Source organism: Camelus ferus, chromosome 26, assembly GCF_009834535.1.
Source record: "Camelus ferus isolate YT-003-E chromosome 26, BCGSAC_Cfer_1.0, whole genome shotgun sequence".
Taxonomy (NCBI): domain Eukaryota; kingdom Metazoa; phylum Chordata; class Mammalia; order Artiodactyla; family Camelidae; genus Camelus; species Camelus ferus.
In genome coordinates this window covers 25,910,561-25,927,751 of record NC_045721.1, presented here as the reverse complement: position 1 = coordinate 25,927,751, position 17,191 = coordinate 25,910,561, and the positions used below count along the sequence as shown (strand labels likewise).

The window sequence follows — 17,191 nt, the reverse complement described above, 5'->3', positions numbered from 1 at the left end:
TTCAGTCAATAAATGTATATTAGGTAGATTTGGTTCTTAAATAATGAGCACTTAAAATGTGATTCTTTTAAGAATTAAGAAAATTTAGTTCAATTAGAAAAAAATCTATTCTTATTCCTGAAAGACAAAGACGTCTCACCCAGGAGGTCAATGATCTTTGGCTGGAACTCTTTCCTCTACTAAAGAAGTCTAAATTTAATTTAAAAACATTTTCTCATTATGATCATTTTTATGACAAGTTATAATTAATAGTGTAACAGGGAAAAAAGAGCATCATGCCATAAATAGCTTATATAGAAGAAAGCCCTCACTCATTGCCATAGATGAAATGAAGATGTTAATTATTAAGATCTACATAATAGATACTTTACATTAAATTACCTATTGTATTTTAAACATCAAGTGAGCTTATCGTTGAAGTAGAGAAAGTAATGGTATTTTTGTGTAAATGTGCTGACTTATTTCTTTAACCTGTTTTATACAGAGCCCTTCCTCCTGTTGGGATGTTGTACAGTCAGAGGATAGTTTCTAAAGGACTAATTTGCTCATGAGAATGGTTGCTACTCCTATAGCCACTCCACTCTAACTAGTCTAATCTGATCAGGGTGATTCCCTCCTTCTTTCCAGAAATTTGTTCAACAGTGGTCTTGTGACTCAACTCAGTTCAGTAATACATGAGAGGAAACCTGCAGGAGTGCTTCTGGGAAGACATTCCTGTTAGCTAATAGAGATCATCTCTTTTTCACTCTGGACCCTACCAGGTCTGGATTTCAAATGTGTAACTGTCAGTACCATCTTGCTACAGTCCGATGACAGAGGCAACAGCATGGATGGAGTAGAAGGGATACAACAAGAACCAGGACCCTTGATATCATAGCTGAGGCAGGAACACGGACCAGCTCAGAAACCCACACTGCCTCTGAACATCCTGTTGGATGATCCATATACTTCCCACAGCTCAAGCCCATTTGAATACATGGCTTGATTATCTGAACCTGAAAAGCATTCTTATAAATATAAATATGCTCACATATGTTTCAAATAACCCTATAAGAAGGGAAAAAAAGTCTGGGTAGATACTGACCTCCTTTAGCATTTGTTTAAAACCTTAAACATTTGATTTCTGCATAAAAAAGCACTAATAATTAAAGCAAGATTTAGTTTTTATTGCTAGACTAGGATGAAATTGTGATATGGATATAAGCTTTCATTAAATACTAATCTTATCAGAATATAAAATTTTCTTTCCTAAATATTTAATTTTCTCATTAAAAAAAAATCCAGCAAGCTGGGTAGTGACATCAGCAAGACAATGGAACAGGAAGCCCCTGGCCCTTATTCCCCCATGGGAACCTCAAATAAACAACCACAGCTGGACTAAAATAACTTCACAGGGGCTCTAGAAACTAGTCAAAGATCTAAAGCTACTGAACAAACATCCAATAAGGAAACAGCCACATTCATAATGGTAAAAGATTTCAGGAAATTTTTACTTGCTTTTGCCCCACATACTCCCTGACGTGGCACTGTTGAGAAGACATGGCCCATTTCCTGGTTCCCCACCTGAAGACAGACGACCAAGAGAACAATGTTTACAACGTTGTCCTGGTCTGTCTGTGAGGCCACAGTGCTTGAAGGTCTAGTTTCTGCCTTGTCTGACTCAGACATCAGTTGGGGAATGATGGCTGGAAGCCAAGGAAGACAGCAGTGGGCACTGCTGCATGAAGAACAGCACAGGGGCTGCAACCACGTGGAGGCAGAAGATCACAGGCAATGGGACACCACAGGGCACAAAGACCCTGAGAAGAGGCTCAGTTGAGGCTTTCTGTAAAATTAAGATATTTAATGCAGTTGGGGGAGAAACACACACACACACATGGGACACATGCCCAGAAAAGACCTGAGAAGATTCTTCACCTCAGGCTGATCTCAAGGCTCAGTGGCCCACTAATTAGTGAAAGTCTTCCTCACCACTCTTCAAAGACTGGAAGAGGTGGCTCTTTCTTTCAAATGCCCAATTATTGGCAAAGACCACAAGGTATACAATGAAATATGGAAACATGGCCTATTCAAAAACACAAAATTAATCCCCAGAAATAGTCCCTGAAGAAATACATGCATTGGACATCCTAGACAAAGAATAAAAAAAAAAAAAAACTGTCTTAAATATGTATTTGAATAAATAATGGTTGAACACTTCTAAATTTCAGGAAAGACACAGACATACAATTCCAAGGAGCTCGATGAACACCAAGTAGGAAAAACTCAAAAAGACTCACAATGAGACACATAATCAATCTCTCAAAAAAGAAAGAATATTGAAAACAGGAGGGGAAAGGCAACTCATCAAAAACAACAAGAAATCTTCAATAAAACTATCACTTGATTTCTCAGCAGAAATCTTTTAGGCCAGAAGGCCGTGGGGGGATACATTTAAGTGTTGAAAGAGAAAACTCTGTCAGTGAAGGATTTTATAGCCAGCAAAACTATCCTTCAAAAATGAGAGAAACAACAAGACATTCCCAGAAAAATAAAAGCTGAGGGAGTTAATTACTACTAGACTTGCCTATAAAATATGCTAAAAGGAATCCTTCAAGTTAAAATAAAAGGACACTAGACAATAACTCAAAGCCACATAAAAATACAAAGTTCTCTGGTAATGGCAAATACAGGGTGAAATTTAAAAAAAAAACACTTTTGTAAGTTTGATTTCAACTCCACTTTTAAATTTTCTATAGGATTTAAAAGAAAAATGCATAAAATAATGATAAATCTATGTTAACAAGCACACAACATAGAGAGATATGATTTGTGACATCAATAGCATAAAGTTGAGGGAGAAACTGTAAAGGAATGGAGTTTTTGTGTGTGATTAAGGTTAAGCTGGTATCGATTTAAGACAGACTGTCATAAATTGGGGATCTTATGTGTAATCATCATGGTCACAGCAAAGAAAACATCTATAGAAAATAACTAAAGGAATCGAGAAGGGAATCACAACGTGTCACTACAAAAATTAACTAAATGCAAAGAAGACAATAATGGAAGAAATGAGGGACAAAAAAGCTGTAAGACATACAGGAAACAAATACCAAAACAGTAAAAGTAAGTGCTCTTCTAGCAGTAATTTATTTAAATGTAAGTGGAATTGACTCCCTGCACTGGCTGAATTGTGCTCCCCAGACCCCACATTCATATGCTGCAGTCCTGACTCTCGTACCTCAGAATGTGGCTGCAACTGGAGATGGTCTTTGAAGGAGTAAGTTAGTTAAAATGAAGTCATTAGGGTGGGCTCTAATCCAATAGGACTGGTGTCCTTATAAGAAAAGGAGATCAGGACACAGACACACACAGGTGTAGACCATGTGAAGACACAGGGAGAAGACCACCATTAACAAATCAATGAAGGAGCCCTCAGAAGGAACAACTTTGCTGGCCCTTGACCTGGAACTTTCAGTCTCCAGAACTGGAGAAGATACATTTCTGCGGTTTAAGCCACCCAGGAATTTTGATACAGTGGCCCTAGCAGACTAATACACTCCCCAATCAAAAGACATAGATTAGCAAAATAGATTTTCTTTAAAGGAAGAGATTCACTTGAGGTCTAAGGTTACAGAGGGATTAAAACTGAAGAGTTTTCAAATTCACAGCATCAGAAAGTAGAATAGTGATTTTCAGAAACTGAGGTTGAAAGTCCTGGGGAATTATCGTTTAACAGTTAACTACCTGTTTTACTACCTGTTTAGCAGGTAGTGGGAAAGATGAACATTTTCTGGAGATGGATGGTGATGGATGCACAACAACGTGAATATAGCTAATTCTGCAGAACTGTATACTTAAAAATGGTTGAAATGGTACCTTTTCTGCTGTGTGTCTCACTACTGTGTGTGTGTGTTTATTCCAACAAGTCATAAATCCATGACCTACAGCCAAATCAATTCCCACCGTCTGATAGTTCTACCACCTTTTCTTCCAACTCCATGGTTTCATGCTCAGTTATCATGAGCCAGGGCAGGATTCCCAATCTGCAGACAGTGGCCTACCACAAAGTCTGTAACATTTATTTTCCAAAGATTCTAGTTTTAATAAAATTTCAAACCCCAATGCAGAATGTAACTTCCATCATATTTTTTCTGCCATCATCATTTATATGGCTTTTATATCCCCTCAAGCAAAATAGTCATTGCCATGTCAGATGAATTCACCTTCATCCGGGTGAATGGTCACCACTGTTTCTAACAGTTGTAGCCCACTCTAGTGTGGTTCTTATCTCACTATTGAATAGTACCACGCTGGTCTAAGCACAACATAAAAGCTTAAGAAGGTCTACTTCTATCTCCCTTTTACTGTTTTTCTCACAGTAGTAAAAAGAAATGACAGAAATTGTACCCATCCAAATCAGATCAAAACACTCTGGACCTTTTTAAAGATAATGTCAAAGTTGCCTACTTATTCAAGAAAAGGTACTTAGTTGGAATTCTCTGAGAGCACAGAGTGAATAGATAAGTCTGAATGGCTTGCAGAGATAACAGAAAAGTGATGAAAGACTAAATATAAAATATGGCTGATTTTCTGAAACAGAGATAGGCTTTTAATGGGATAATGATAGAAAAAAATGGTGAAAAACAGGTTGTATACAAGTAAACAATGAGTTCCATAAATCTCAACTATCTATTCCATCAGCAATTAACTTCTCTGCAAACTGAAACTTTAAAGTTGTAAAGAGTCATGAAAATCAATCTGCTTCAACCAGGATCCCTGGTGCCTCAGAGAAATGCTTTCAAAAGACAGGAATTACTGGGCTTAATATCATTTTAACTCTAATTTTGTCAAATTATATTTTATCGAATCTCATAAGAGATATGCCATCAGTATTAATAAATATATTAAACTTTAGAAATTAAAATTTAAACTGGGAATATTCAATAGGTAGATTCATAATCCATCATTAACTAATAGTAAAAGCAAGATGTAAAATTATGCAAGTGGATGAACAGACACAAATTAGACAGTTTGTAAAAGACTCTGAATTAATTTAGATTTAAAATGTGTAAATTCTATCAATGTATGCATAATTAAATGACTTTTTTCAAAGCATGTTGATTCACAACATCTCACTAGACCCTCACAAGATTCCTGTGAGGTATGTAGAGCAGTAAGGAATGTGTTTCTCCCATCAAATTATCCTGTTCTTTGAGGACATGTGCTTGTCAATCAAAATTCAATATGAATTTATTTTGAACAAACTATACAGCTAAACTAGTCTATAGCAAAGGAAGCAACTAATACAAAAAGAGTCTAAGTAACTACTATGATAAAAGAGATTATAAACAATTAAGGTAGTGGAGACAAGATTAACGTTAGTGAAACAATCAGAAATAATTAGAAACGAAGTGCTAAGAATAATGATGATGATGACGTAAAATGAAACACAGAATCTTGGCTTGAAATTCCAAGTATCATGTACGTATATTTTAAACTGAATCCATAGACTCATTCCATGAGGAGATAATATCAAACTCATTTTACAGGAAAGAAAACTGAGGACAGAAATTACCTAGTTGATTATAAAATCCAGGTTCCTTTCCTCACATTTGCTGCAGTGAGTTAATGAGCATTGCATATTACAGGACTCTGGAAATCAAAGTGGGCTTTCAAAAAATCATTTTTAAAAATTCTTAATAATAAAATTTCTTCTATATTAAAAGGCACAGAACCAAAAAGTAAAGGAAAAAGGTGTTTTCATCTGTAGTCCCTCCCAAACATACACACGGGAAGCCATCTGGTTCCAACCACAGGGCTTTAGTTCAAATACCACCTGGTGGCGATTTTCCTGTAGTAAAAAGACCAGTTTCACAGCCTTTCCACATGAGCCATAAGCTCCCTCCAGAGCACTAGAACAATGAGTTGACATGAATATTAAATTTTCATGTACAATGCCATTTTTTAATTTAAAATTTAGTTTATATACCTTTGGAATAAATAATCCAAAATAAGAACCATTTAAATAAACTCATTTTTAGTGAAACTGCTCCTGTGATTTATTACAGCATATTTTTATTGTTTATACTTATTTCTTTAGAGACCTAAAGACATGTTTCAGCTGGATCAATTTTGAGACTAATTCTAACTATTTGAAACCTTCTGAGAGGTGACATATGTTTTCAGTTGCGTAACGATCAGGAATATATATACAGAACACACTCCAGTTGAAATTCCTTAGTAGCAATATCTCCACTCTATCAGTGACCTTTAGATGATGGACACCCCATTCGAGGTATATGTGTTTGGGGGATACTTCAGACTTTCCTGCTATAATCAGTTTGAAATAACTCAGCACTGACATTTGTTCTTTCGACATCTAATGGACGCAGTCTTTACTGAAATGAAAAGTAGTATCTACTTTCTAATGCATTTCACCTTTTTGATTTGCAAGAGGTTTTATCTCAACAAGAATGAAACTTAACCATATTACTCTTTCCTCAAAAACCAATAACTTGACTAAATGTTAATTTCGACAACATTTTGCTACTGTAGCACTTTCTGTCACTTAGCCGTAACAGGAGTATTTTTACATAAGGAGCACCACGTGGGACATTTCTACATGCATAACAGAATTTCCGGTACTTTTCTCTTCCTACTGAATATTTGCACAGTCTCAGCCTTTAGCTAGTTTTGATCCCAGACTAGCAAGCACATATTGACAAGCTTTGTAGAAACTGGTGAACAAAGAATCGTTAACATTTGGACAATAAATTCTTATTATCACAACATTAGGGTTTCAAATGGATAGTTTACACAGAAGTAAGTTGTCAAAAACACATTGCTCTGATCTGTATTGTTTTGAATCTCAGATTAACAGACAGACAATAAAGCAGTCCACAAACAGCTGGCCTTGTGTATGAGAGTCCAGGCTAAATTTTCCAGGTGTTTGATTTAATACAATGCCATTTTTGTCTGGAATCTCTGTCCTTTGCCCCTGCGTACTGTAATTCCCTGACTTTTAAAACTCTAGAAATTGAATGCCTACTATCATAAGTTTTCTCTCTCGATTTCACCTGTGTTCTCTTATTTACATTCTACAGCCATAGTCTTAACTCAGACTACCTCTTAGGTAACAGTAATTTATTTTTAAAACCATATTTTAGCTTCTAATGTAATAAAATATACTAATATAATAAGTGTATCATTGAGAAACTCAAGAAACGTGTAAGGGGCTCTCTATTGCAGAACAAATAAAGACAGTTTGGCTGGCATTCGAACCCTTCTGTCTTTCTAACATTATTCTAACTACTACCTGTGAGGATCCTACGGTCCAGGTAATTTTAAATACTCCAAATTCCCCCACTGTTAAGGTTTTTTTCCTTTGACATTGCCTCTTCTTGATTGTTTTTTTGGCAGAAGGAAAAGATTTCTTATAAGGGCTATGATATTAATAATTATCCTCCTAAAAGCTAAAATCACTATGTCAGCAAATATTCAAAGAGGGATTACTGTCTTTATGTATTTTCAGGTTAAAGTAAGATGTTTATCTGCTATTCAAATAAAATGAAAAACAAGAACGTGCCAGTACAAAGTTGGTATAAATTCACGGCTCTGGAATGTTTACAAGAGCCCCGGGATTCGTCCTCATCGTTGTCCGATTCCAGACCATCCTGAGATGTTCACTTGGATGTGTCCTGGCAGGACCGAAAAGGGATGTCTCTGCCCTCCGCTGGCTCCCGCAAATGCAGAGTGACCGTCCCCTGGGGACTCGGCTGCCACGGCCTGAGGTCTTGCAGCCTGTCACTTCCGCTCTAGTGTCTTTGTGAAAATTTAAGGACTCTGGACTTGGGATTCATGGATAATTTTCAGGGCCTACTCAGAGCTGTCTTACAGGACACCCGATTATTCATGGTCTTCTAACAGTAAAGGAAGTACTTGACTAGGTCAATTTATATTACTATTTTGCATAGGATTTAACATACTAGTCTAATAACCTTGAAATATGAGAGGAAAGAGAAAAAAAACCTCAAAGTCAATGTATAGTATAATTGGTTTCAAGATTATATATATATATATATATATATATATATATGTATGGAATTGTTTTATATTCATATTTAAATAGCATTTATTTAAGTATTTTATATTAAATACAAGATATTTAAATTGCAAAACCTTATTTGTTGATTCTTAGATTTAAAAAGTAGGAAATAGTGCTTATTTGAGTGATGAGTATACACAGAAAGCTTCTTTCTCATAATAGTTCATGAAGCACACGACACATGTTGCTATCATGTATATTCCCTGTATTAATCAGGAAGTACTGAACCACCACCCCAGGCCAGGGAACGGTGTGAGAGAAGGCAGGAAGGTCAGCGTGGACGTGGGGTACTCACAGAACTGTAGGAGCTGCTCTAAAGGGGAAGGATTTGAACTGAGAAACATGGAGAGCCCAAGTCAGGAACCGAGGCAGATGTCAACCCGTGAAGACGCTTTCTGAGTAAGATTCTTAATGAGAAGAAGGGTCTCCCCACTTTCATACATGCACTCCAGCACCCTGGCCGCCAGTCAGCCCACAACGTGGGGGTCAACAGGGTCTGAACAGCCCACACGTTTACACCGTTCCAGATCCAGACAGCTGCTCTGTTCCTCATTTTCAGTATCTTATTCAATAAATGACACGAGATATTCCACACTTTACTATAAAATAAACTTTGTGTTGGATGATTTTGCCCAAGGCTCATGTTCTAATAAGCATGTTGAAGGTAGGCTGGGCTGAGCTACGATGTTCGGTAGGTTAGGGAATCAGGTGCATTTCAACTTAACTGTATTTTCAACTTACGGTGGGTATGAGGACGTAACCCCAGCGTAAGTTAAGGAGCATATACACACATACACACACATACATGCATACTTGTAAATATACATGAAATATATAGTCAAAAACATTTACTCTGTAATATTTTCTTTGAACTTTGAATTGGATATTTCACATCCTTAAATGGTAAGTGCCATGGGAGTACACCCGGTCAACATTTTTATATTTCCTTACAAAGTCAAACTATGGAAAATGACGAAAAGAATAGCATTTAGGCTAACTTGGCAACATCTTCCAAACTGAAAGGACAAGACCTAATTCCTGATAAAAAAGGGAAAGCAGTCAGGAATCATTTTTAGGGGATAAACACTGAAAAAATGAGATAGGAAGTTTGTGTCAGAAAAATCCCAGAAATGTGGTGATGAAAAAATTCAAGAGCACAGTCCGAGCGCTTTACTCTTCAGCCCCAGAGAGTGAGCCCAGGAAGAGTCAGGGGCCTCCAGGCTGCGGCGGGCGGCAGAACTGGGGCTGAGCAGGGGCGCTCTGCGCAGCTGCGGCCCGGGGCGCACCAGCTGCTAATCCTCTGAGCCCCAGTCTTCTCGCCAGCTGTGCCGCATCACTGCGCAGGATCAGTGTCTGAGCCTTGCGGTGCGCCCAGCACTTCTCAACAAAGAGAACATTCCTACCCATGTCTGTTCCTCTCCTTCTTCTCCTGTAAACACCTTGGGCTAAATTATTTCAGTGTTTTCTTTCAACTCTAATATGCCATGAGTTTGCCTCTATGATTCCTATCCTCAGGGAAATTTCACCGAGAGATGTTATAACACACAAGTTTACTTTATAAAAGTTTAGGGAAATGGAAAATACCTGAAGACAGACACAGAGAGAATACAGGTAAAATCATATTATAGTGAAAGCAACATGCACTTTTCATAAGGTAAAAAAAGAAAGATGACTCGCCTAGTGTAAGCAGAGGCTAAGAGACAGAACTTTGGAACTGTCATTCAGAAACACAGGGTTTAGTGTCTCCTACCTCAAACAAAACCAGTTGTATAGGCAATCGCACTTTACAACTTAGAAGTAAGTGGATTTGAAATTTTGTTTTCACAGTATTTACAATTGGTTTCTTACAGTGCTGTTGTGTTATGTTTAAAAGCCAGCAAGAGATGTTAACATATTTTTTGAAAAGATTCTGCATTTTTATTCATAAGAAGCAAACAATTCAAACAATTGATTTTTCTGGATAAGTTAGAGTAATCAAAATCACCATGGAAATAACGCCTGGAAGTAGAAACAGCAAGCTACTTGTGGCCAATCCCATTCAGCCATTCACCACCCATTCAGCAGCATATTGACTGATTGCCCAGCACAGGCAGCCTGGGTGTCAGCCTCCGGGAGGTTTAACTAGAAGACCTCAAGCAAACAAACCCCAGAGCAGTGCTCGTGGCTGCAAACTGGAATGGGTGCTGTGGAGGAAAACCTGAGCAGCATTAGAGAGAGTAATGGATAGAGGGTAGGGAGGATTTAGGACAGGATCAGGGCTGGCCCCTGAAGGCAAATGACAGCTGAGCTGGAACTTAAAGGGTGGGCTGAGTTAGCCAAAAGCAGAGTGAACATCACACCCCACTTGGTCAGTAAACTGCCAAAGTAAAGCCCCTTAGGAAGATATAGGGGCATACAAAGAACCAAACAAAGAAGGCCACGTGGTCCATTTCACTGCAGCTGGAGAGGAAGCAGGAACCCCCAAAGATGCTTAGATGAGAAGGTCCAACTTAGGTTAAATTCTTCACTTGGCCACTCCCAGAGGGCTGGGCAGACAGAGGGAGGAAACTGTCACGTGGTCCAGACACACGGAGGTGGTGGCTTGGACAAGCGGGTGACTGGGAGATGGACGGAAGCGTACAGATGTTCGTTATGTTGGAGATAAAGGGGAACTGACTTTGTGACTGGGGAAAATGGAGTTCTCTGTCTGACCTACTGTTTACGGTGGTGTGGATGCAGGGGGACAACAGATTAAGATCAGAAGGCAAAACACTCCATTTTCGATCTGTTATGTTGAAGATGCCAATAGACAGCCCAGTGGACAGGCCAACTAGCCTGCTGGATTTACATGCCTGGATCAGGAGAAGTGGTGCATTAGAGAAACAGGAGACCTGTCACAGAGGCGATGGTTAACATCATGGAAGCCATTGACGTGGTTTAGAAAGAGACTGGATCACTCGTTCTCAGCCTTGAACAACCCAAGCACACCGCTCCTTCTGCCCGAAACACCCTACAGCCACTTCTTCATACCACTGCTGCCTCAGCACAAGATCCGCCCAATGTCCCCTGCCATGACCACTCTAGCTAAGGCAGCCACGTCTCCACACCATTCTCTACCCCCCAGGGCCCCTTCTCCTTTCTTGATAGCGCTTAACACTCTCAGAAATTATATGAGTTATTTACTTGGGACTCTTCCTACATAGTGCAAGCCCCTCGTGGCAGAGGATTTTCTGTCTTGTTCACTGTTCTATGCCCAGAATCTGCACAGGGACCAGGAAAACAACACAGGTTAGCAGGTGACTGATTTGAGAAACACCAGAAGCCAGCTTACAGCTGAGTCTGGAGTGGCTTGATCATCTTGAGGTCACGAATAGGCAGATAAAACAGCAAGTAGCCGAGAAGGAGCACACAAGAAGGCAGCCTGTAGTGTCAGGGGAGCCCAGACAAGAGAATTTTTCAGGATGAAAACTGTTTAGAACAATGATAAGAAGCCAAGTAAACAGAAGATGAAAACATATCCACTGGTTTGGCAACACTGGGGATCACTGGTGATTTCAGCATGTTCGGTTCAGGATGAATAATGAAAGACTGAAGTCCTCAGGTGGAGGGAGAAAATGTAAGAGAAATGTTCTGGGTACAGCTCTTGAATATACAAAGGACTCTCAAAGGATTTATCTTGAAGCGAGTTGGAGTTTTTCTGCCTTAGACACTGACAGGTAAACAAGTGACCCGAAATACTTAATCTATCTTTAAAACTTGAACTCTCCCCTGATACAAAGATAATCTGGCGTCATCTATGGTAGACCAGGTGCCTTTTCCTGCCCTTCCAAACCACAGCTCAGTAGCCTTCAAGTTACAAATTGCACACTTAGGGAGAGAATATTGATTCTATAACCGTGGATAAATTCACCATTAATTTCTCACTATGTAAGACTGCAAGTATTTTTCATTCAAATTTTGTTATTGTTGTTCTCATTATTACCAGGAGAAAATTTAGCAAGCTTCTTCTTTAAAGTCCTCAGTAGAGAAAACTAATGTAATGAAGTTGAAAAAAATATATCACAGTTGTTCTTGAGGGAAGTACACGTGATTTAACATTGTCCATAAAATGTCACAGCAGTCTTTGGAGGAAACATTCTTTCCCTTAGGGGGGAAAAAATACGACATAGGGACGTTCTTCCTAGTCTTGGTCATTGGTGCAAGTGGAGATGTGAGGCCTGGAGCAGCCGTGCAGCTGCAGTGGGATTAGCTCACCCATGAGGGTGGGAGAGACGGTCGCTGACGATGCTATTGGGTCCCTCGATAACAGACCTCAAAAATACCCCACTTCCTCACGTCTCGAACCTTGTGATAATGTATTTTCTCTGTTGTTTATACTAGTTTTTGAGCTACGTGATACATTTTTTTAAGCCACGTGATTTGCCATCAGAAGCATCCTAACTGAAAACAGGTTGTCCCACTTGCGACCTGTGCTTTGTGAGGAAATTTCAGAAACGACATGTGTCTGAGACTCCTCCCCCTATAACGTGAGGACGGAGGTCACACACGCTTCACAGGGTTGCTCTGAGTTCTGGCAACTTAAGGTCTGAATCCAAACGTCAACTCACCTTGCTAACCTGAATAAATTACATAATCTCACCGAACCAAGGAGCAAGGACTTAAGGCCAAGCAGAGTGGGTCTCATTCAGTTCCTCCCTGATGTTAACTGCTGCTTCACTCCCTGTATTTCACCAGACTTCAAGAGCCCATGGTTAAAAATCTTGGTTTTCAGACCTTGGGGTTTTAAACATCGATAGATCAAGCCCAATCATTCAATCAGACATACCACAGACAATACACAGGGAAGAATGTTATCCATTTGAGCCAGTTCTCCAATCCCAATGTGAGTTTGCTCCGGGCAAGTCAGATGAAGAACATCAGTGTTGGCTTCAAGTTGAGAGAAAAGTCCTTGCCTTAGGCCACACCCACCCAAGCTGACCTTGAAACTCTGAGCCCTGGAGACGTGATGGTACTGATGGCAGGACCCCAAACATTTTTGGAGAGTGAAATACATCCATCTTCAAACATATTGTACTAGAAAAAATCATGGAAAAAATATTTGTATCTCCCTCCAGTGTTGCTTCTGGAAAGTGTCAAGACCCTGTAGGTTTCTCTTGCATGGTGTCTTAGAGAAGCAGAAGCAAAATGCACATTCTGGGTCTAGAAAGAATATTTCTCTCTAGAATAGAAAGTCAGCAGACAGGAAAAAGGCTCTTGGTCAGAACAAAGCACACGTAGCCATGACCTGATGGCGAGGACCCACAGCCTGTCAGCAGGGGGAGGCGGAGGGACAGAGAGGGGGTTGACTCGTGGAAGTGTTATGTTGTTAGCTTTTGTAAAAATTGTAAATGCTCTCAGTATTCAATGCTTAATGTGAACCACGGTTTGCTGGATTCATCAAATACTAAGCTTGGCACCTTTCTAAATTCCCTGTTTTGTTTCCAGTACCTACAGTTTTGTGTGTGTGTGAATCGTGGCCTTGAAATGTGTCATTAATCAGCCTCCCGGCCCCCCCAGAGAGGCTGAAGGAAAGTTGGATTCGGTCATTGCAGAAGGCTCTCAGACGGACTGCTTCTCAGAAATGCACATTTAACACAAGATGGGTAATCACTTTCCTGGCATAAATTGCCTCTTTCAGACTTTCCATTTGGCTTCTTCTGTGTGACTCATTAATCCCTACACAAATCCAGGGTAGTAAGTGTTAGCAATTACTAGCTCTCTCCTCCAGATGGAGAAACAATGAGTTGCTAACAATGGAACCCAGAACCCTCAGTGGGGGCACTTAATTCACCACCTCCTGTAACAACTTCAACCAAGCAGATCTCAGAAGCAGGAATAAAAATCTGGTTCTTCTGGAAACCCAGAGATCTCCTCCTGTATTATTAAGCGGCTTCGTGCGACTTGTCTTTCTGGCAGGATGGGTATACACTTGTTAAGGTAAAGGGTAACTTGGTCATTGGGGTAAACTTGTTTATTTCAGTACAAAATAAAGGAGCACAGGACATGGAGGAAATCCTTTTTTGGAATCATGATTTATGTCTCTGCTATGAAATGTCTCCAAAAGCCATCACAAGATCCCTGAGAGGTTACTAGTCTTTATACTCAGGTAAGAACTCCAAATGCATCTTTTTCTTGTAAAAGGAAGGCAGGTACTGGGAATAGATTATGAGCTAAAATACCTGAGATCAGCATTTTCCTCTCCACCAGTCAGGCTCCAGCCACCCCCACCCACTGCACAACAGCGCACCTGTGTGACGGCCACGCGGGTGTGTGTGCTCTGCCAACCTCTTCCTCAGACTGTCCTGATTTTCCTGTTCTTGGTAGAGCTCATTTCAGTCAGGTTTCAGGACATAAGCCATATGTACAAACACACACGTTCGCATTAAGTAAGAAACATAAACACTGAATGAATACCTGACAAAAATGAGGTGAGACCAGAAACACTGGGAGATAAGCAGTCCCCTAGATGGGAACTTCCTAACAGGGTCAGCCCAGAACTTCCCACTGTAACTGCTGTCAGGACACAGGAGACAGCAGGTAAAGCCTGGGCCACCCAAGATGGAACCTCTGAGCTCACACAGACAGATCAACCTATCCATATAGTATTTGTGTGTGTATATGCACATGATACATTATTTGCACAGACACATGATTTGTATAACACAGTATTTGTATTGTGTGTACACACACATACATGATTATGTATGCATTATCTGCATATATATACTCATGTATGTATATTAAAGTCTTCATATTACAGATAAGACTACATATAGAGTTATATATAGTATATTACATATAATACATAAAATTAAATATATATTCTATTTAAGAGTATTATATATTCTTTATATATAATACAGTTACAGACATAGATGATATATGAGACCCCCCCCAAAGAGTCACTCTCAGTAAAAGATTTGACAAAGAATAAACCCACCATAAAAAGGAGCTGGCAAAAATTCTTTTTTAAATCTTGCCCTTTTCAGCCTTGGTTTTGTGTGTAAGAAAAATAAATCATTGCCAAGATCGATAACTCAAAGTCAGCATTCATATGGGTTCGTAACCTAAGTCCATGGAACCCGGGTGTCCCTACAGATCTTAAGGTGAAATCAGAATTTCAGGATTTTATTTAGCAGTGACCATAGGAAACCAGCAGAAGCAAACCCACGTCCTCTCTGGGGGAACACAGCTTTCATCGGAGACTCAAAGAACCCCCAGTGATCCAAGGAACATGAGTCACCATAAAGAAAAAAAGTAACTCACAGCATGGGACGAGGACTTAGCAAAGGCTGGGCCAGGAGTGAGACCCAGATTACCAGGCAGCCCGCAGAGACCTCAGGTGTGGGTGCATGTTTAATGTGCACCTATGACTAAGAGAAAAGCTGACGTGACCTTAGAATAAGAAGTAACAAACAATTCAAACAGGCTTTTAAACTAACCCGGCAGAGCCTCTAGAAATGACACATATACATTAAAAATACAGTGTGCTTCTATAGATTAAAAAATGTAATAGCTGAAATTAAAAAAAAAATGAGGAATAGGAATGACAGAAACCAAAATTAATACATGCAAAAATAGACCTTAAGAAACTATTCAGAATGTAGCATAGAGTTAAAAAAAAAAAACCAGCTGTGGATGTGGCCGTTTAAGGGCACAAGGGAGAGTGAGGTCTGCTTACGACTCATCAGAGTCCCAGACAACGATTCAAAAGTCAGGAAGAGGCCGCACTTAGAGCTCTGCTGTGTGAGAGCCAGAAGCTCCATGAAAGCCCTCGCGGTCACGGTGGGCCGGCCGTCACTGAGGAACAGCAGCACGGCAAGGACAAGGAGAGGATCTCAACAGGAGCCAAGGAGTCTGGAGGGGAGGAGAAAAGAGGGGAGAGGCCAGACAGCAGGCGTGGGGCTCGCGCTGAGGGACACGCTGTAGACCCTGCAGGTGCTTCCGCACCAGGCCACAGCATCCTGCGCTGCTCATCCACCTGCCGGAGAGGGAGGGAGGAGCCAAACCACAGGGTCACTAATGTAATTAATTGAATCACCAGGTCAAGCAGCTTGATTAATCAAGTCAGCCGGACAGCAGTTAAGGCGATCAGCCTGATTGGATCCGTATTTGGGCACCGATCAGCAGTCCTGAGGGACTGTGGGTCTGGTCACAGGAAAGGAGGCAGCGATGACCTTCCTGCTGGAGAAGGGAAATGTCTTAATGGCCCTTGCTGCAAAAATGACTGGAAACAAGCATCTGAAACAAGTGTCCTCAGAGCCTCTAACTTTGTCTCTAAGGGAGAGCTCTAAACCAGCCGCAGGAGCACCCAGGAACCTAGAACCGAAATTCCCCACAGTTCAGGCCCAGCCCAGCCCCACTGCCCCAGAAGCTCTGCAGGTGGAGACAGTGAGCTGTGGCCTAGTAAACTCTCCAGGTGGACAGTACGCAGCTACAACTTCAGAACCGCTGCTCTTGGGGAATTTAAACAACAGTATTAACAGCAGTTGTCTATGATCGGTGCTGCTGAAAGCGTAGGTTTTGACGCCAGCTGGCCCTGAGTTGGGTGGAGCTCTGAAACGTGCCAGTGTGAGGCCTGGACCATGGAGACGGGAGTCAGAGGAGGGTCTGATAAGGCCCAGGGGCAGGTGTTTCATCTTAACACAGGGCAGTAGGAAGACGAGATGGCACCAACAAGGCGCCTCTGAATGTCCATGGTCCTCCCCCGTCAGTGAGAGGAGGAGGAGGAGGAAGAGAGGGTGAGAAGGGTAAGCGTGGGAGGTTAGGACTGAACTGACAGCCAGCGCGGCTGAGGGAGGAACAAAAGGAGACAGGATGCAGGTGGTTGCAGCGAAGCCTCAGGACAAGCCCCTATTTCCCTGGGAACGCCTCCAGGGTTTCTGATGCTCAGTCCCCTAAGGAAAAGACAAATCACTTCTCTCCCAGCCTGTGTTCCTCTCTGTCTCCTTCTTGTGACTGAGGGAAACCCAGCAAATGTTACAGCGTTAAATTGTGAAGCTTCTGTTCTGAAGCCATGTACCAGTCTGAATGGTGAGATCAGCGACGAGAGACAAAGCGGCCAGCGTTAACTAACTCCCTGAAGCC

General features: G+C 40.8%; 1 protein-coding gene across 1 annotated transcript in view; it reads right to left on the bottom strand.

The window, feature by feature from the left end:
• The window catches only part of CSMD1 (CUB and Sushi multiple domains 1), a 1,664,412-nt gene that overhangs the window by 340,256 nt on the left and 1,306,965 nt on the right, over positions 1 to 17,191 (bottom strand).